The sequence below is a fragment of the Ipomoea nil genome, unplaced genomic scaffold, assembly GCF_001879475.1.
Source record: "Ipomoea nil cultivar Tokyo-kokei standard unplaced genomic scaffold, Asagao_1.1 scaffold0761, whole genome shotgun sequence".
Lineage (NCBI taxonomy): Eukaryota > Viridiplantae > Streptophyta > Magnoliopsida > Solanales > Convolvulaceae > Ipomoea > Ipomoea nil.
The window spans coordinates 647,624-668,617 of record NW_017617189.1 but is presented as its reverse complement, the minus strand read 5'-3'; the positions used below and the strand labels follow the sequence as shown (position 1 = coordinate 668,617).

General features: G+C 35.4%; 1 non-coding gene across 1 annotated transcript; it reads left to right on the top strand.

Annotated features, from left to right (window-relative positions):
- Nucleotides 1–353: 353 nt before the first annotated feature.
- On the top strand, nucleotides 354–426 carry TRNAE-CUC. The gene has a single exon. It is a non-coding gene; the product is annotated as a tRNA-Glu (tRNA).
- The last annotated feature ends 20,568 nt before the right edge of the window (nucleotides 427–20,994 follow it).

Genomic DNA, 20,994 nt, shown 5'->3' with positions numbered 1-20,994 from the left:
TTTTTTTTAAAAAAAAGCAAAATCTATTTTTATAAAAATATTTAACAAATCAATAATTAAAAAATGAGCCACATGTCAACACTAGAAAGCACCAGCTAACCAAACAGGTAATTTAGGACTCAATTGAATATTTTAACCGGTGTATGAGATTTATATAGAATTTCTTTAACTTAAGGTCTTAATTGCACTATTGTTTGGCTTAGGGCAACCGATTTGACAATTTTCCCTTTTTTTTTATTAGTTGTTTGGCAAATGCATTTGACTTATTTGTACGTGTAGATATATTTTGGGTATTCAGATTTGAGTCAAGGAAGTAAGGAACAAAATAATGTGGGTAAAAATTTGTAACTAAATTCGTTGTAGTCTAGTTGTTTAGGATACTCGGCTCTCACCCGAGAGACCCAGGTTTAATTCCTGGTAATGAAATTGTTTTTTTATAGTCGTAGGGACTAAGTGTTTCTCAAGGTAGCTCTGTCTAGACGCTACTCTTAGCCTCAATAAATCCGATAATGTTTCATTCGTTTTTTCTCCATTTCTTTTAATTTATATACAATTTATTCTCTATTTATTGTTACGTACGAAGACCAAATTAAAGTGTAGCGTTACCTCGACAATAGGTGGTTTAACCTTCCAAAAATTATATTTCTTTTTTATTTTTCATTTTATTGATGCCACCGGTGTTAGTCTATAGTAAAATAATTTTTAAAACTTTTGTCAATAAAATTAGTGATGCAAGTCATGTCAATATATTTTATTGACACGATTTGAGTTTGTCACGAGTCAAATAATTTATTTATATTTTATAAAATACATTTGACTTATTTGTACACATATAACTACCCTCTTCCAAGGCGAAAGAATGTTCTGGTCAATTAAAAAATTCTAAGTATACATTGCTTTCAATTGTTTTCACATCTAGTGACCAGTGAGAAATAGAGACAAAAGCTTTAAAATTTAAATCGATATTTCAAAAGACTTCTGCTGCTTATTCAAGAAGATCAAGATCCACAAGCCAAGATCTCTTTGTTGGAGAAAGAAAAATTATTTTCTTCAAACTTGTATTTTCTACTCTGTAGTTGCAGAAAGAGACTGAGTACATTGGTTATAGTCGTAAAACCTGGAGGAGTTAAAGGCTGGTTTGGTGTTCAAAACTTGAACGCCCAATATTATACTAAGGGATATTGCAATCTTCCTAGGAGTTCCAAGGAGACGAGTACAGTAGACTGTGTTTGCTGAACCACTATAAAATTCATCTCTCTCTTTTACTTTATAAAATTACTGCTTTCATTGCATATGATAACAATCGAACTTAATATTCTCAAGAACAATGTTTTGTGCAAATAAGATTAAAAAGAGGTTATATACTTTCCGCTGTGCATACCCTCGAAACGTTAAGGTCACATCTCTTGACTTATACCCTAATCCCACCGCTAAAGAAAAAAGAGGAAGATTAATCAAAAAATTAGGAGAAGGCAGCCAGAGCAACCTACAGGAAGCTCAAACAAGAGGAAGAGAAAACGGTCATGGCCACCCAAATATGGATTAAGAAAAACAATGTATTTCAAATTTAAAAAAAAAAGCAAAATCTATTTTTCGAAAAATAATTTACAAAACAATAATTAAAAAATGAGCCACATGTCAACATTAGAAAACACTAGCCAACGAAACAGGTAATTTAGGACTCAATTGAATATTTTAACCAGTGTAGGGGACTTATACAGAACTTCTTTAACTTAAGGACTTAATTGCACTATTGTTTGACTTAGGGCGATCGATTTGACCATTTTCCCTTTTTTTATTAGTTGTTTGGCAAATGCATTTGGCTTATTTGTATGTGTAGATATATTATGGGTATTCAGATTTGAGTCAAAGAAGTAAGGAACAAAATAATGTGGGTAAAAAGTTGTAAGCAAATCTGTTGTAGTCTAGTTGGTTAAGATACTTGGCTCTCACTTGAGAGACCTGGGTTTAATTCCCAGCAACGGAATTGTTCTTTTATAGTCATAAGGACTAAGTCTTTCGCAAGGTAGCTCTGGCTAGACGCTACTGAAAAAGTGTATTGAATCTTGAATTTAAATTATATATATATTTTTAATAATCAATTAACATACCATTTTTGTTCTGTCAATTTATGATTATACGATAAACATAAAGAATTAAAAGGTAAGAAACAAAAACCAGGAACACAAAGAAATGATCACGCAGTTTGGTGCACTTCTCCTACGTCTGCGTGGCAACTCACGTTTGCCCAATCCACTAGATGCTCACCAAGGTTTACAAGGGGTTAGTACACACGGCTAACAACCACTACTACCAACTACAACCTTCCTAACATCCTCCACGAGATTGGTACGTGCATGCCTTCATTGACCTCAAATGTTGATGCTGCTGAACCATGTCCAGACTGACTGTTGCAGGCGTGATCTCACTTTTCAATCAATATAGGAACCAGAATTAATACATAATTAATACAGTGAAGTGTTTGAAAATTTCTCTAACAATATAATAGCATGAGAATTCGTGAAAACCAAATAGGAAAGTCTTTCCTTTTTATAATGTTTTTCCCTTCAACCAACTTCACCCAAATTCATGTTGTCCATTCACTTGAAAGAAAATCCATGTCCATAATAAATCAATACTCCCTTTATAATAGGTCTAATTACCACATAAATCATTGACCGCCATTTCCCACCATATACATACTGACCATAGACTCTGGATCTGGTTCAGGAGTTTCAGAACGGTTTGTATCAGGTTCTGTCACTGACTCAGGCTGTGAAATTTCAACAAAATCATTCGGTTGATCATCAATTACAAAATTTGTAGACTTCATGATGGTCTTGGTCTCTTTGTTGTATACACGATATGCCTTGTTGTTCGTTGAATAACCGGAAAAGAATCCCTCGTCGCTTTTTGGTTCAAATTTTGCAACAAGATTTCTATCCTTCAAAATAAAACATCGTGAGCCAAAAATGTGAATGTATTTAATATTCGGTTTCTTACCTTTCCATAATTCATACGGTGTTTGATGTGTGCCTGGCCGAAGATAGATTCGGTTGGGGATGTGACATGTGGTGTTTACAGCTTCTGTCCTGAATTTTTGAGGTAATCCTTTGGCGTTGAGCAGGACTCGTCCCATTTCTTGAATGGTGCGGTTTTTTCATTCAATGACTCCGTTTTATTGAGGTGTCTTTGGTGCTGAATACTCGTTGGTAATTCCTGCTTGATTGCAAAAGGCATCGAACAAGTTGTTGTCGAATTTCCGTCCGTGATCACTTCGAATTCGAATAATAGGTTCATTTCTTTCCTTTTGGAGTTTCAGTCCCAGTGTTTTGAAAGCTTCAAGTGCTTGGATTTTTCCCTGAGAAAGATTACCCACGAAAAACGTGAAAAATCATCAACACATACCAGTATGTATTTCTTACATCCAAAACTCTCTGTTTGAGTAGGACCAATGAGATCCATGTGGATCAGTTCTAGGCAGTGGCTCGTGTTTGTGGTATGTTGAGCTAGATGAAATGATTTGGTTTGTTTCCCAGCTTGGCATGCACCACAAATGGTTGATCCGACTTTCATCTTGAGTAAACCACGAACACCTTCTATATTCATTAGTTTATCAAGTAGTTTGTAACTCAGATACCCCAGTTTTTGGTGCCATAGCTCAGCTTCATCTATGCTGGTCCTGCAACAGAAGATATGTTAGTTATAATATAGCAATTGTCAATTGACCTTTTACCTTCCATAACGCATTGATTTGTTTTGTCCAGGACACTGCAGTTATTTTTAGTGAAACACACGCTCCAGTTTTGGTCACATAGTTGACTTATACTTATGAGATTTGCGTGAAGTCCACTGACTAGCAATACTTTTTCTAGTTTTGGCAGCCCAACTACATTTAGCGTGCCTATGCTAGTGACCTGACCTTTAATATCGTCACCAAAGGTAACTTCACCTTTGCTTGCATTTATGTTACTTAGGAATTTGGCATTTCCTGTCATGTGACGGGAACACCCGCTGTCAAGGTACCATTTCTCTTCTCTTCCTGTACTTTTAGTGTGAAATGAGACAAAAAAAATATAGTCAGTCTTTTTGACCCAAATCTGTTTGGTAAAAGGTTGGATGTTCTTGTGTCTGAACTTCTCGATTCTTTGATCCTTGTAGAAGTAGTAGCATTCGGGTTTGGTATGGCCACGCAACTTACAATAATGACATACGGGGTTATAGAGTTTGTAATGTAGCTTATTTAATCTTACTATATCACGGGTATGTTTCGTTGAGCTGGATTCAGGAATGTCTTCTGGATCAGGTCCAGACGCTTTGACGAATACCGTTTTATCCTTTGAGTTGCTTCCGGTGAAACCCAAACCATATTTTGCAGATTTTTTTCTTCCAGAATCATGGATTTTGTCAAGTGTTGAAGTGGTGTCCATCGTTTGGATTTGTCGTTTGTAGGTGCTTAGCTCCTGCTTCAGGGTCTGTACTTCTTGTTCTAGTTTCTCTTCCCGGTCGGCCGCTTCCTTAAGCAGAACATTACTATCAGCTATTTGAGCTTGATACACTTTTCTAGAGTTTGTTATAATCCCTATCTCACTAGCTAGTTTATGATTTGCTTTTCGTAGGGCTTCTCATTTGGGATACAACTTATTAAACTCAACTTCAAAAGATAAAGCATTTAGTTCTAAGTCTTCCGCGAAGACATATTCACCACCCTATGAGTCAGCTCCTTCAACAGATTCCAAACAGCCAACGACACGTGCAGTAAATGCTACAATGTTACCCGAGATTTCTTTGACATCAAATCCAGTTGTTTCAACTTCAGGCTCGTCGTCACTCCAGGTGATGGCTGACATAGACTTTTTGCGTCTAAGGTAGGTGGCACACTATGCTTGTACATGTCCAAAGCCTTCACATTCATAGCAATTGATTCCTTTATTGTTAGGTTTTTCTTTGGACTGTCCTGGACGTGAGACAGACTGTTTTAAGTTTGACGAACCTGTCCTTGGACCAGCTTTGGACGATGTTGCTCCTCTTTGTGGATTTCTGTTGCGTGAATTTTTGGATACTTGTTTCAAAATTTTAGAAAACTTTTTAGTCAAAAAGACAACTGTATCATCACCTGTTTCGTCTGAATCAGATACACCATTATTTTCTTCAGTGGCAAAAGCTACATTTTTTTTGTTTTTTCATTTTCGTGTGATCAGTTAAAATTTCCATTTCATAGGTTCTAAGATTTCCCATTAATTGAGTAACAATTTTGTTCTCCCAGCCATCGTGTTCCTGAATAGCCATGACTTTCATTCTAAACCTCGGTGGTAAGGACTTCAGAATTTTTTTAACAAGTTTCGCTTGTGAGAACGGTTCGCCAAGGACTATCGCACGATTTGCCAGTTCTTGTACGCGTGTGTGAAAGTTTATGATAGTTTCATCCTCATTCATCCGAAGCTCTTCGAAGTTGGATTGGACCAGCTGCAGCTTTGATTGTTTCACCGACATAGTTCCTTCGTAAGTTGACTCAAGAGCTTCCCAAGCACCTTTAGCTGAAGCAATACCGGCAACTATTGAAAACTGAATTTCATGCATAAGAGAGTAAATCATATCTAAGGCGTTGTCATTGTTTCCAGTGTTAGTTATCTCGGTTTGAGACCACTCAGTTTCAGGTTTAGCTACTTCCGTTCCGTCAGTGCTAGTACTGGATTTGGTGGGATGAGTCCAACCTATCACCACAGACCGCCACACCGCTTCACCTTGAGCTTTTAGGTGTGTAAGTGTGCGAGCCTTCCAATAGGCGTAGTTGTCGCCAGTCAGCTGGGGAAGAATCTTAGCACGATCCATTCTGTAACACTCAACAACCCGTGAGATTGAACAAATTAACAAAATAAAGAAAAACAATAAAAGCCGCTGAAAGCTTGAGTTCAAGATGCACATAATAGCCAGATCGACAGACTAATAAATTAAGTCTGCTGGCTTTGATACCAATTGAAAAAGTTCCGTGAGTCTTGAATTCAAATATAGAATTAAAATTATATTTGTTTTTTTTTAATAATCAATTAACATACCATTTTAATCCTGTCAATTTATGATTATACGATAAACATGAAGAATTAAAAGGTAAGAAATAAAAACCAGGAACACAAAGAAATGATGACGCAGTTCGGAGCACTTCTCCTACGTTTGCGGGGCAACTCACGTCTACCCAATCCACTAGATGTTCACCAAGGTTTAAAAGGGGTTAGGACACACGGCTAACAGCCACTACTACCAACTACAACCTTCCTAACATCCTCCACGAGATTTGTACGTGCATTCCTTCATTGACCTCAAATGTTGATGCTGCTGAACCAAGTCCAGACTGACTGTGCCAGGCGTGATCTCACTTTTCAATCAATATAGAAACCAGAATTAATACATAATTAATACAGTGAAGTGTTTGACAATTTCTCTAACAATATAATAGCAAGGGAATTCGTGAAAACCAAACAGGAAAGTCTTTCCTTTTTATAATGTTTTTCCCTTTAACCAATTTCACCCAAATTCATGTTGTCCATTCACTTCAAAGAAGAAAACCCATGTCCATAATAAATCAATACTCCCTTTATAATAGGTCTAATTACCACATAAATCATTGACCGCCATTTCCCACCATATATGTGACACCCCGAAATCCAAATTTAACATAGGGATTAATTGAGTAATTAATCCTATTTCAATTGGTGATTTAATTCCTAAAATCCAGAAAATTCAATAGTCGGGGACTAGTAATTGACTAGTCAACCCCATTGTCAAAGGGCAGAGTTGGCAACAGAGCTTGGGGTTCATGCCGGGAAGTTGAGCCTCGCAGTCCAGAGTTTGGGTGGTAACGAAGAAGTTGAGGATGAAGCAGGCCAAGAAGAAGAAGTGGAAGCACCGGAAGCTGCGGAAGCCGAAGAAAGTGATTATGATAGTGAGGAAAATTGAAGAAGGAAAGAAGCTCGCACCAAGAGGGAGCATGATGCCATGGCACGTGAGGAGCACGTTATCACCTTGCTTCGTCAACAGAACAGTATGACCGCAGAAGGCTTCGCGTTCATGAAGGCGCAGTTTGTCGCAGTGCACCAGAAGTTAGATCAGATCGAAGCCAATTCAAGCCGCAGAGGAGAAGATGAAGAGGATTCTGAGGAGTCGGAGAGTGAGTCCTTCTAGAGTGGAGCTGAGGCCGTCTTGTTCGCTCTTCTTTTGGTTGTTGTTATCTTCCTAGCCGTTGTTACCGTTTAGTTGTTGCTTGCTTTGTATGCTTGTCTTTGCTTGTTGTTTTGTTGCTTAGTTAGCTTCGTAGTTGGTGTTTGGAGTTAGTTGCTTAGTTCTTAGTTGTTGTTTAGAAGTTGATGTTTGTGTTGTGATTAGAGTTCGTTAAGCTCAATCTATCCGTTTGCTTAACTCTTGCCAATCCTTGATTTGAAATGCCTTCTTTCTTGTTTTGAATACTTTATTGCCTTGAAATCTTGTGGAATCTTTAGGAGTTTTTGACCAAAAGAGTTTTTTCTTGAACCTCTTGTCACAATGTTGTTTGTTTTCACCGTTTGCATTCAATTCGTCGTACCCAAGCTTCGGGGACGAAGCTTCTTTGAAGGGGGAGAGGATGTGACACCCCGAAATCCAAATTCAACTTAGGGATTAATTGAGTAATTAATCCTATTTCAATTGGTGATTTAATTCCTAAAATCCTGAAAATTCAATAGTCGGGGACTAGTAATTGACTAGTCAACCCCATAGTCAAAGTTGTACCTTAAGCTTTGTAAGGAGTTCCCTTGTTCCCTTACACTTCCTTATGTTAGTAAGGGTATTCTTGACCTTTCACTTGGTGTTAGTATTGTAACCTAACCTAGTAGACCACCTTCATTTCTTCCTTACACTTTCTAAAAATCTAGCTCCACCTTCTCTCTAAAAAGGTAGATAGCTTTTCTTCCAAGCCAAGTTGGAGCCTTGCCAAAACTTCAAGAGTTGCTTCCAAGATTTAACTTTTCATATATTTAGGCATCTAGGAGGGTAAGATCTAAGTTCATCTTGTGTTTTTAGTATTATCTAAGGTGTCTTTTCTTAAAGATAAGATCTTTATGATCTTTTGGTATGTTCTTGAAGTGGGTTTGGAAGGTGAGCCTTGTGAGGAGCTTGTTGAGGTGTAAAGTGAAGTCTTTAGTCTACAAGAGGTAACCCATGCTCTACAAAATCTATTTTGCTTACCTATATGAATATTTCTTGGATTCTACATGTGTTTTGCTATGAAATGTGAGTGTTTATGCATTGTCTTGTGAAAATGTGTATCTAGAGCTTGTGTTTAGGGTTCTTGTATGCCATTGCTTGGCTATTCCTTTGATTCAAGTCATTTTGTTGTATTGGGTGAGATTTGGCATGTTTTGGACTTGAATTTGAGCTTGGAGTTGAAAATCCCCGAAGGGATTTTTGTGCAGGTATACGTACCCGCGGGCGGAATGACGGGAAGAGCTCCAACCCGCCGCTCACCCACGGGGAACATATGGCCGGTGGGTAGTGTACCCGCGGGCGGAACCACGGGTGGGAGCCTACCCGTGGGTCCACCTGCGGGGAACACTTTGGTGTTGGATCGGGATTTGTTCCCCGTGATTCTTTTGACTCGGTATTTGGTCTTTTGATTTCCCGATGTTCTTTTGTGGAACTATTTGAGTGTCTTCTTGATGTTTCGTATGTCTAGAACTATATGGTAGGAATCCATGTAGGTTTTGGTGTCTTGAATCGTGCTAAGTGTTCAACATTGTGTTTTGTTGAACCGTGATGAGTCTTGTGTGTTCTTCAGAACTACCTTCGGTTTACCCGTTTGTTAAGCATGCTAGTTCGGTGTTTAAATGCTAGCGTGTGTGTTGTTTGTACCTTCTTATTGGTTGATGATGACTTGTGTTATTCATCGTTGTTGTTGGACTATGATCCATTCCTTGATTGAGTATGGTTTCATATCTTCGTTGTGATCCGTTGATTGATTCTTGTTGAGGTGTGATGTGTGTGTGGCTTTACCTGTATTGCACGATTAGTGGTATGGGACACTAGTCACCAAGGTATTGCAGTGGTCCTCGTGGTGGCCATGACGTGATTATGGAGTTGTGACCTTTGTGTAAGGTTCACGTGATTCTTGGGTGGCATGTGTTGTCATGTGTGTGATCGGTACCCTCGTGTACTATGAAATTGGTGGTTCTGTTGGAGGGACTGTTGGAGGGGGAACAAAGGTTCCCGGAGGAATAAGGTTGGACTTGGTGTACATGGGTCCTGGAGGTAAAGGTTGGAACTAGATATAAGGTTGGAGGTAGCCATAAGGTTGGAACCGGGCATAAGGAAGGCATATCAACTCGTGATGGGTGATGTCACGAGGGCTTGTATAGCCGTTGTTGTGAGTTCTTTTCTTGTGACGTGCGTAGTCACAAAGGCATGTGTTGCCATTGGTCTTGTCTTTATCCTTTTGAGTTGTTATTGTCCTTGTGGTCTTGGGATGTGTTCCGGTGTTCTTGTTGAGAGTGCTAAGTCTTGTGTTGACTATTACTCTTGGTTTTCGACTTATATACTTATGTATTCCGTTTCGAAAATGGCTTTACAACTTATATCTTACCTATGTATGTTATTTCACATGTATTGGTGGGTTACCAGCATTATTCGCTGACCCGGCGTCGTCCCATGTTTATTGTGTTCTTTCAGGTGATGTCTAGGCGAGTGCGCGGTCTAATACTTGCTAGTATAGCTTCTCCCATTCGTTTTGTGGCCTGTGTGCCAGCTTAGATGTAGAACAATGAGACAATGGGTTTAGATTTAAACATTGCAGATGTTGCCTGTGCGTTCATCTCTTTGGTGAACGTGGCATAGCACCCCGTATTCCAGTTTATTCATATACATCTATCTTTCAGTCTTTTGCTGTGATTGTTGTTTTGTTTAGTTATCTGCATGTTTAAGGCTTTAAAATAGCATGTTTTTAGGGGGTGTTACAATATACATACTGACCCTGCGCTGTAGCATTAGAAGAAGTGATAGGATATGGTCCAAGTGTCCAAGGTTACATCTAAAACTAAATTCTAATTTATATTGACAAATAAATTAGCTAATAAATAGGGTTTTAATGTGTATTAAATTTTACACCTACAGCTACTCTTGGTCTCAATAAATCAGACAACGTTTCATTCATTTTTTCTCAATTTCTTTTATTTTATATACAATTTATTCTCCATTTCTTGTTACGTACGAAGGTCAAATTAAAGTTTAGCGTTACCTCGGCAATAGGTGGTTTAACCTTCCGAAAAATATATATATTTTTTATTTTTCATTTTACTGATGCCACTGGTGTTAGTCTATAGTAAAATAATTTTTAAATCTTTTGTAAATAAAATTAATGAGGGCAAGTCATGTCAATATATTTTATTGACACGATTTGAGTTTGTCACGAGTCAAATAATTTATTTATATTTTATCAAATACATTTGACTTATTTGTACACATATAACTACCTTCTTCCAAGGCTAAAGAATATGCTGGTCAATTAAAAAAATTCTAAGTATACATTGCTTTCAATTGTTTTCACATCGAGTGACCATTGAGAAAGAGAGACAAAAGCTTTAAAATTTAAATCCATATTTCAAAAGACTCTGCTTATTCAAGAAGATCAAGATCCATAAGCCAATATCTCTTTGTTGGAGAAAGAAGAATTATTTTCTTCAACCTTGTATTCTCTACACGTACGGTAATTGCAGAAAGAGACGAAGTACATTGGTTATAGTCGTAAAACCTGGTGGAGTTCAAGGCTGGTTTGGTGTTCAAAACTTGAACGTCCACTATTGTACTAAAGGATATTGCAATCTTCCTAGGACTTCCAAGGAGAAGAGTATAGTAGATTGTGATGGCTGAACCACTATAAAATTCATCTTTCTCTCTTTTACTTTATATACTTACTGCATATATTGCATATAATCACAAGCAAACTTAATATTCTCAAGAACAAACTTTCGTGCAAATAAGATTAAAAAGATGTTATATACTTTCCGTTGTGCATACCGTCAAAACGATAAGGTAACATCTTTGGTATTAAAATGAACCGCAAAAGTTTTTAAATCTATACAAGTCTACCCCCCCCCCCCCTCCCTGGACTTATACCCTAATCCCGCAAGGACCAACAACATAAATCAGTGTCGCCGCTAAAGAAAAAAGAGGAAGATCAATACAAAATTTAGGAGAAGGCAGCCATAGCAGCCTACAGGAAGCAAAAAGAAGAGGAAGAGAAAACGGTCATGGCCACCCAAATACGGATTAAGAAAAATAATGTATTTCAATTTTTTTTTTAAAAAGCAAAATCTATTTTTTGAAAAGTAATTTACAACAAAATAATTGAAAAATGAGCCACCTGTCAACATTAGAAAGCACCAGCCAACCAAACAGGTAATTTAGGACTAAATTGAAAATTTTAACCGGTGCTGGGGATTTATATAGAACTTCTTTACTTAGGCAATAAGTGGTTTAACCTTCCAAAAATTAAAGTTTAACGTTACTTCGGCAATAAGTGGTTTAACCTTCCAAAAATTAAATTACTTTTTTATTTTTCATTTTACTGATGACACCGGTGTTAGTCTATAGTAAAATAATTTTTAAAATTTTTGTCAATAAAATTAGGTATGCAAGTCATGTCAATATATTTTATTGACATGATTTGAGTTTGTCAAAGGTCAAATAATTTATTTATATTTGATCAGAAACATTTGACTTATTTGTACACATATAACAACCCTCTTGCAAGACTGAAGAATGTGCTGGTCAATTAACAAAATTCTAAGCATATATTGCTTTCAATTGTTTTCACATCTAGTGACCAGTGAGAAAGAGAGACAAAAGCTTTAAAATTTAAATCCATATTTCAAAATTCTTGTGCTGCTTATTCAAGAAGATCAATATCCACAAGCCAAGATTTCTTTGTTGGAGAAAGAAGAATTATTTTCTTCAAACTTTTATTCTCTACTCGGTAGTTGCAGAAAGATACAGAGTACATTGGTTATATTCGTAAACCCTGGTGGAGTTCAAGGCTGGTTTGGTGTTCAAAACTTCAACCTCCCATATTGTACAAAGGGATATTGTGATCTTCCTAAAAGTTTCAAGAAGAAGATAGTGTAGACTGTGTTAGCTGAACCACTATAAAATTCATCGCTCTCTCTTTTACTTTATATAATTATGGCTTTCATTGCATATAATAACAAGCAAACTTAATATTCTCAAGAACAAAGTTTCGTTCAAATATGATTAAAAAGAGGTTATATACTTTCCGTTGTGCATACCCTCGAAACGTTAAAGTCACATCTCTGGTATTTAAATGAACCGCAAAAGTTTTTAAATCTATACAAATCTATGCCCCCCCCCTCCCCCACCCTCCCCCCCCCCCCCTTGACTTATACCCGAATCCCTCCGGGACCAAAAACAGAAATCAGTGTCGCCGCTAAAGGAAAAAGAGGAAGATCAATTCAAAAATTAGGAGAAAGCGGGTAGAGCAGCCTACAGGTAGCTCAAACAAGTGGAAGAGAAAACGGTCATGGCCCCCCAAATATGGATTAAGAAAAACAATGTATTTCAAAATTAAAAAAAAAAAGCAAAAATCCATTTTTAGAAACATAATTTACAAAAGAATAATTAAAAAATGAGCCACGTGTCAACATTAGAAAGCACTAGCCAAAGAAATAGGTAATTTAGGACTCAATTGAATATTTTAATCGGTGTAGGGGATTTATACAGAACTTCATTAACTTAAGGACTTAATTGCACTATTGTTTGACTTAGGGCGACTGGTTTGACCATTTCCTTTTTTTTTTTTTTTTATTAGTTGTTTGGCAAATGCATTTGACTTATTTGTACTTGTAGATATATTTTGGGTATTCAGATATGAGTTAAGGAAGGAAGGAACAAAATAATGTGGGTAAAAAGCCATAAGCAAATTCGTTGTAGTCTAGTTGGTTAGGATACTCGGCTCAAGAGACCCGGGTTCAATTCCTGGCAACGGAATGGTCTTTTTATCGTCGTAGTCTTTCGCAAGGTAGCTTTGGCTAGACGCTACTCTTGCCCTCAATAAATCCGACAACGTTTCATTCGTTTTTTCTCTATTTCTTTTATTTTATATACAATTTATTCTCCATTTCTTGCTACGTACGAAGACCAAATTAAAGTTTAGCGTTACCTCGGCAATAGGTGGTTTAACCTTCCAAAAATTATATTTCTTTTTTATTTTTTTATTTTACTAATGCCACCGGTGTTAGTCTATAGTAAAATAATTTTTAAATCTTTTGTAAATAAAATTAGTGATGCAAGTCATGTCAATATATTTTATTGACACGATTTGAGTTTTTCACGAGTCAAATAATTTATTTATGTTTTATAAAATACATTTGACTTATTTGTACACAAATAACCACCCATTTCCAAGGCGGAAGAATGTGCTGGTCAATTAAAAAAATTCTAAGTATACATTGCTTACAATTGTTTTCACATCTAGTGACCAGTGAGAAATAGAGACAAAAGCTTTAAAATTTAAATCCATATTTCAAAAGACTTTTGCTGCTTATTCAAGGAGATCAAGATCCACAAGCCAAGATCTCTTTGTTAGAGATGGAAGAATTATTTTCTTCAAACTTGTTTTCTCTACCCGGTAGTTGCAGAAAGAAACGGAGTACATTGGTTATATTTGTAAAACCTGGTGGAGTTCAAAGATGGTTTGGTGTTCAAAAGTTGAATGTCCAATATTTTACTAACGGATATTGTAATCTTCCTAAGAGTTTCAAGAAGAAGAGTAGAGTAGACTGTGTTAACTGAACCACTATAAAATTCATCTCTCTCTCTCTCTATATTACTTTATATAATTACGGCTTTCATGTCATATAATTACAAGCAAACTTAATATTCTCAAGAACAATGTTTCGTGCAAATAAGATTAAAAAGAGGGTATATACTTTCCGTTGTGCATACCCTCGAAACGTTAAGGTCACATCTCTAGTACTTAAATGAACCGCAAAAGTTTTTAAATCTATACAAGTCTATGCCCCCCCCCCCCCTTGACTTATACCATAATCCCTCCGGGACCAAACACATAAATCAGTGTTGCCGCTAAATAAAAAGAGGAAGATCAATTAAAAAAATTAGGAGAAAGCAGCTAGAGCAGCCTACAGGAAGCTCAAACAAGAGGAAGAGAAAATGGTCATGGCCCCCCAAATATGGATTAAGATAAACAATGTATTTCAAAATTAAAAAAAAAAAAAAACAAAATCCATTTTTAGAAACATAATTTACAAAACAATAATTAAAAAATGAGCCACGTGTCAACATTAGAAAGCACCAGCCAACGAAACAGGTAATTTAGGACTCAATTGAATATTTTAACCGATGTAGGGGATTTATACAGAACTTCATTAACTTAAGGACTTAATTGCACTATTGTTTGACTTAGGGCGACTGGTTTGACCATTTTCCCTTTTTTTTTATTAGTTGTTTGGCAAATGCATTTGGCTTATATGTACTTGTAGATATATTTTGGTTATTCAGATTTGAGTCAAGGAAGGAAGGAACAAAATAATGTGGGTAAAAAGCTATAAGCAAATCTGTTGTAGTCTAGTCGGTTAGGATACTCGGCTCTCACTTGAGAGACTTAGGTTCAATTCCCGGTAATTGTATTGTCTTTTTATTGTCGTAAGGACTAAGTCTTTCGCAAGGTAGCTTTGGCTAGACGCTACTCTTGGCCTCAATAAATCCGAAAACGTTTCATTTGTTTTTTCTCCATTTCTTTTATTTTATATACAATTTATTCTCCGTTTCTTGTTACATACGAAGGACAAATTAAAGTTTAGCGTTGCCTCGGCAATAGGTGGTTTAACCTTCAAAAAATTATATTTCTTTTTTATTTTTCATTTTTCTGATGCCATCGGTGTTAGTCTATAGTAAAAATAATATTTTAATCTTTTGTAAATAAAATTAGTGATGCAAGTCATGTGAATATATTTTATTGACACGATTTGAGTTTGTCAAGAGTCAAATAATTTATTTATATTTTATCAAATACATTTGACTTATTTGTACACATATATCTACCCACTTCCAAGGGGGAAGAATATGCTGGTCAATTAAAAAAATTCTAAGTATACATTGCTTTCAATTGTTTTCACATCTAGTGACCAATGAGAAATAGAGACAAATGCTTTAAAATTTAAATCCATATTTCAAAAGACTTTTGCTGCTTATTCAAGGAGATTAAGATCCACAAGCCAAGATCTATTTGTTGGAGAAAGAAGAATTATTTTCTTCAAACTTGTTTTCTATAATCGGTACTTGCAGAAAGAGACGGAGTACATTGGTTATATTTGTAAAACCTGGTGGAGTTCAAGGCTGGTTTGGTGTTCAAAACTTTAACGTCCAATATTGTACCAAGGGATAATGTAATCTTCCTAAGAGTTTCAAGAAGAAGAGTATAGTAGACTATGCTAACTGAACCACTATAAAATTCATCTCTCTCCTTTATTTTATATAATTACGGCTTTCATTGCATATAATAACAAGCAAACTTAATATTCTCAAGAACAATGTTTTGTGCAAATAAGATTAAAAAGAGATTATATACTTTCCGTTGTGCATACCCTCGAAATGTTAAGGTCACATCTCTGGTACTTAATCCCTCCGGGACTAAAAACATAAATCAGTGTCGCCGCTAAAGAAAAAAGAGGAAGATCAGTCCAAAAATTAGGAGAAAGCAGCTAGAGCACCCTACAGGAAGCTCAAACAAGAGGAAGAGAAAACGGTCATGACCCCCCAAATATGGATTAAGAAAAACAATGTATTTCAAAATTTAAAAAATTAAAAGCAAAATCCATTTTTAGAAACATAATTTACAAAACAATAATTAAAAAATGAGCCACGTGTCAACATTAGAAAGTACCAGCCAACGAAACAGGTAATTTAGGACTCAATTGAATATTTTAACCGGTGTAGGGGATTTATACAGAACTTCATTAACTTAAGGACTTAATTGCACTATTGTTTGACTTAGGGTGACTGATTTGACCATTTTCCCATTTTTTTTTATTTTTTTTTATTTTTTTTTGAATGCTACTAGCTCTATTACATTGTAGTATCTGTTCATATACTTTCCCACTTTTTTTATTAGTTGTTTGGAAAATACATTTGGCTTATTTGTACGTTTAGATATATTTTGGGTATTCAGATTTGAGTCAAGGAAGGAAGGAACAAAAGAATGTGGGTAAAAAGTCATAAGCAAATCCGTTGTAGTCTAGTTGGTAAGGATACTCGGCTCTCACCCGAGAGACCCGAGATAAATTCCCGACAACGAAATTTTCTTTTTATTGTCGTAGTCTTTCGCAAGGTAGCTTTGGCTAGACGCTACTCTTGGCCTCAATAAAAGTAACAACGTTTCATTCGTTTTATCTCCATTTCTTTTATTTTATATACAATTTATTCTCCATTTCTTGTTACGTACGAAGGCCAAATTAAAGTTTAGCGTTACCTCGGCAATAGGTGGTTTAACCTTCCAAAAATTATATTTCTTTTTTTATTTTTCATTTTACTGATGCCACCCCAGTGTTAGTCTATAGTAAAATAATTTTTAAATATTTTGTAAATAAAATTAGTGATGCAAGTCATGTCAATATATTTTATTGACACGATTTGAGTTTGTCACGTGTCAAATAATTTATTTATATTTTATCAAATACATTTGACTTATTTGTAAACATATAATACCCACATCCAAGGCGGAAGAATGTGTTGGTCAATTATAAAAATTCTAATTATACATTGCTTTCAATTGTTTTTACATCTAGTCACCAGTGAGAAATAGAGACAAAAGCTTTAAAATTTAAATCCATATTTCAAAAGACTTTTGCTGCTTATTCAAGGAGATCAAGATCCACAAGCCAAGATCTCTTTGTTGGAGAAAGAAGAATTATTTTCTTCAAACTTGTTTTCTCTAATCGGTAGTTGCAGCAAGAGACGGAGTACATTGGTTATATTTGTAAAACCTGGTGGAGTTCATGGCTGGTATGGTGTTCAAAACTTTAACGTCCAATATTTTACTAATGGATAATGTAATCTTCCTAAGAGTTTCAAGACGAAGAATAGAGTAGACTGTGTTAACTGAACCACTATAAAATTCATCTCTCTCTTTTACTTTATAAAATTACTGCTTTCATTGCATATGATAACTAGCGAACTTAATATTCTCAAGAACAATGTTTCGTGCAAATAAGATTAAAAAGAGGTTATATACTTTCCGTTGTGCATACCCTCGAAACGTTAAGGTCACATCTTTGGTACTTAAATGAACTGCAAAAGTTTTTAAATCTACACCAGTCTATGCCCCCCCCCCCCTTTGACTTATACTATAATCCCTCTAGGACCAAAAACATAAATCAGTGTCGCCGCTAAAGAAAAAAGAGGAAGATCAATCCAAATATTAGGAGAAAGCAGCTAGAGCGCCCTACAGGAAGCTCAAACAAGAGGAAGAGAAAACGGTCTTGGCCCCCCAAATATGGATTAAGAAAAACAATGTATTTCAAAATTAAAAAAATAAAAAGCAAAATCCATTTTTAGAAACATAATTTACAAAACAATAATTAAAAAATGAGCCACGTGTCAACATTAGAAAGCACCAGCCAACGAAACAGGTAATTTAGGACTCAATTGAATATTTTAACCGGTGTAGAGAATTTATATAGAACTTAGTTAACTTAAGGACTTAATTGCATTATTGTTTGACTTAGGGCGACCAATTTCACAATTTTCCCATTTTTTTATTAGTTGTTTGGAAAATGCATTTGGCTTATTTGTAATTTTAGATATATTTTGGGTATTCAGATTTGAGTGAAGGAAGGAAGGAACAAAATAATATGGGTAAAAAGTCATAAGCAAATCCGTTGTAGTCTAGTTGGTTAAGATACTCTGTTTTCACCTGAGAGACTCGAGTTCAATACTTGATAATGAAATTGTCTTTTTATTGTCGTAGTCTTTCGCAAGGTAGCTTTGGCTAGACGCTACTCTTGCCCTCAATAAATCCGACAACGTTTCATTCGTTTTTTCTCCATTTCTTTTATTTTATATACAATTTATTCTCCATTTCTTGTTACGTACGAAGGCCAAATTAAAGTTTAGCGTTACCTCGGCAATAGGTGGTTTAACCTTCCAAAAATTATATTACTTTTTTTATTTTTCATTTTACTGATGCCACTCTGGTGTTAGTCTATAGTAAAATAATTTTTAAATCTTTTGTAAATAAAATTAGTGATGCAAGTCATGTCAATATAATTTATTGACACGATTTGAGTTTGTCACGAGTCAAATAATTTATTTATATTTTATAAAATACATTTGACTTATTTGTACACATATAACTACCCACTTCCAAGGCGGAAGAATGTGCTGGTCAATTAAAAAAATTCTAAGTATACATTGCTTTCAATTGTTTTCACATCTAGTCACCAGTGAGAAATAGAGACAAAAGCTTTAAAATTTAAATCCATATTTCAAAAGACTTTTGCTGCTTATTCAAGGAGATCAAGATCCACAAGCCAAGATCTCTTTGGTGGAGAAAGAAGTATTATTTTCTTCAAACTTGTTTTCTCTACTCGGTAGTTGCAGAAAGAGACGGAGTACATTGGTTATATTTGTAAAACCTGTTGGAGTTCAAGGTTGGTTTGGTGTTCAAAACTTTAACGTCCAATATTGTACTAATGGATAATGTAATCTTCGTAAGAGTTTCAAGACGAAGAGTAGAGTAAACTGTGTTAACTGAACCACTATAAAATTCATCTTTCTCTTTTACTTTATATAATTACGGCTTTCATTGCATATGATAACAAGCGAACTTAATATTCTCAAGAACAATGTTTCGTGCAAATAAGATTAAAAAGAGGTTATATACTTTCCGTTGTGCATACCCTCGAAACATTAAGGTCACATCTCTGATACTTAAATGAACCGCAAAAGTTTTTAAATCTACACCAGTCTATGCCCCCCCCTCCCCCCCCCCCCCCTTGACTTATACCATAATCCCTCCAGGACCAAAAACATAAATCAGTGTCGCCGCTAAAGAAAAAAGAGGATGATGATGGTCATGGCCCCCCAAATATGGATTAAGAAAAACAATGTATTTCAAAATTAAAAAAATAAAAAGCAAAATTCATTTTTAGAAACATAATTTACAAAACAATAATTAAAAAATGAGCCACGTGTCAACATTTGAAAGCACCAGCCAACGAAACAGGTAATTTAGGACTCAATTGAATATTTTAACCGGTGTAGGGGATTTATACAGAACTTCATTAACTTAAGGACTTAATTGCACTATTGTTTGACTTAGTGCGACCGATTTGACCATTTTTCCATTTTTTTTATTAGTTGTTTGGAAAATGCATTTCGCTTATTTGTACTTTTAGATATATTTTGGGTATTCAGATTTGAGTCAAGGAAGGAAGGAACAAAATAATGTCGGTAAAAAGCCATAAGCAAATTTGTTGTATTCTAGTTGGTTAGGATACTCGGCTCTCACCCGTAAGACCCGGGAGCAATTCCCCGCAACGGAATTGTCTTTTTATTGTCGTAGTCTTTCGCAAGGTAGCTTTGGCTAGAGGCTACTCTTACCCTCAATAAATCCGACAACGTTTCATTCGTTTTTTCTCCATTTCTTTTATTTTATATACAATTTATTCTCCATTTCTTGTTACGTACGAAGGCCAAATTAAAGTTTAGCGTTACCTCGGCAATAGGTGGTTTAACCTTCCAAAAATTATATTTCTTTTTTTATTTTTCATTTTACTGATGCCACTCCGGTGTTAGTCTATAGTAAAATAATTTTTAAATCTTTGGTAAATAAAATTAGTGATGCAAGTCATGTCAATATATTTTATTAACACGATTTGAGTTTGTCACGAGTCAAATAATTTATTTAAATTTTATCAAATACATTTGACTTATTTGTACACATATAACTACCCACTTCCAAGGCGGAAGAATGTGCTGGTCAATTAAAAAAATTCTAAGTATACATTCCTTTCAATTGTTTTCACATCTAGTCACCAGTGAGAAATAGAGACAAAAGCTTTAAAATTTAAATCCATATTTCAAAAGACTTTTGCTGCTTATTCAAGGAGATCAAGATCCACAAGCCAAGATCTCTTTGTTGGAGGAAGAAGTATTATTTTCTTCAAACTTCTTTTCTCTACTCGGTAGTTGCAGAAAGAGATGGAGTACATTGGTTATATTTGTAAAACCTGGTGGAGTTCAAGGTTTGTTTGGTGTTCAAAACTTTAACGTCCAATATTGTACTAATGGATAATGTAATCTTCCTAAGAGTTTCAAGACGAAGAGTTGAGTAGACTGTGTTAACTGAACCACTATAAAATTCATCTCTCTCTTTTACTTTATATAATTACGGCTTTCATTGCATATGATAACAAGCGAACTTAATATTCTCAAGAACAATGTTTCGTGCAAATAAGATTAAAAAGAGGTTATATACTTTCCGTTGTGCATAACCTCGAAACGTTATGTTCACATCTCTGGTACTTAAATGAACCGCAAAAGTTTTTAAATCTACACCAGTCTATCCCCCCCCCCTCCCTTGACTTATACCATAATCCCTCCAGGACCAAAAACATAAATCAGTGTCGCCGCTAAAGAAAAAAGAGGAAGATCAATCGAAATATTAGGAGAAAGCAGCTAGAGCGCCCTATAGGAAGCTCAAACAAGAGGAAGAGAAAACGGTCATGGCCCCCCAAATATGGATTAAGAAAAAAAATGTATTTCAAAATTAAAAAAATAAAAAGCAAAATCCATTTTTAGAAACATAATTTACAAAAGAATAATTAAAAAATGAGCCACGTGTCAACATTAGAAAGCACCAGCCAACGAAATAGGTAATTTAGGACTCAATTGAATATTTTAACCGGTGTAGGGGATTTATACAGAACTTCATTAACTTAA